This window comes from Arachis hypogaea, chromosome 15 (assembly GCF_003086295.3).
Source record: "Arachis hypogaea cultivar Tifrunner chromosome 15, arahy.Tifrunner.gnm2.J5K5, whole genome shotgun sequence".
NCBI classification, from domain to species: domain Eukaryota; kingdom Viridiplantae; phylum Streptophyta; class Magnoliopsida; order Fabales; family Fabaceae; genus Arachis; species Arachis hypogaea.
The window spans coordinates 90,944,670-90,945,227 of record NC_092050.1 but is presented as its reverse complement, the minus strand read 5'-3'; the positions used below and the strand labels follow the sequence as shown (position 1 = coordinate 90,945,227).

Genomic DNA, 558 nt, shown 5'->3' with positions numbered 1-558 from the left:
TTCATGGCCTACCTGCTCAAGAGCCTATCAAGCACTTGACAGATTTCCAGGCAGGCTGTTCTACTGTCAGGCGTGATGGCACTGATGAAACTTCAATTCTGCTAAAAGCTTTTCCATTTTCTCTTGAGGGAAAAGCAAGAGAGTGGTACTACACTCAACCTCTAGCAAATGTATCCAACTGGGATACACTAAGAAAGGAGTTTCTAGAGAAATTCTTTCCATCTGAAGTTACTGATAAACTGAGGAAGGATATCTCTACAATTGTTCAGGACGACAATGAGACTCTCTTTGAATACTGGGAGCGCTTCAATAATCTTCTAGAAGCATGCCCCCACCACATGATTGACAAGATCGTGCTACTCAGCTATATCACACAAGGTATGAGACCCCAAGACAAGACCACGTTGGAAAGTGCCAGCAATTGATCAGTGATGAAGCTTGGCAATTGATCAGTGATTTAGCTGAATCTACTCGGAACCACAGACAGAAGCAAGGTCGTTCAAAAGCCATTGCAGAAGTATCTTCTGGCATAGAGACTGCTGCTCTAAATCGAAGCAT

The 558-nt window shown here is 43.4% G+C and overlaps 1 non-coding gene across 1 annotated transcript; it reads right to left on the bottom strand.

Annotated features, from left to right (window-relative positions):
- Positions 1-236: 236 nt before the first annotated feature.
- LOC112753289 (small nucleolar RNA R71) lies at positions 237-344 on the bottom strand. The gene has a single exon (XR_003177682.1). It is a non-coding gene; the product is annotated as a small nucleolar RNA R71 (small nucleolar RNA).
- Between the last annotated feature and the right edge of the window lie 214 nt (positions 345-558).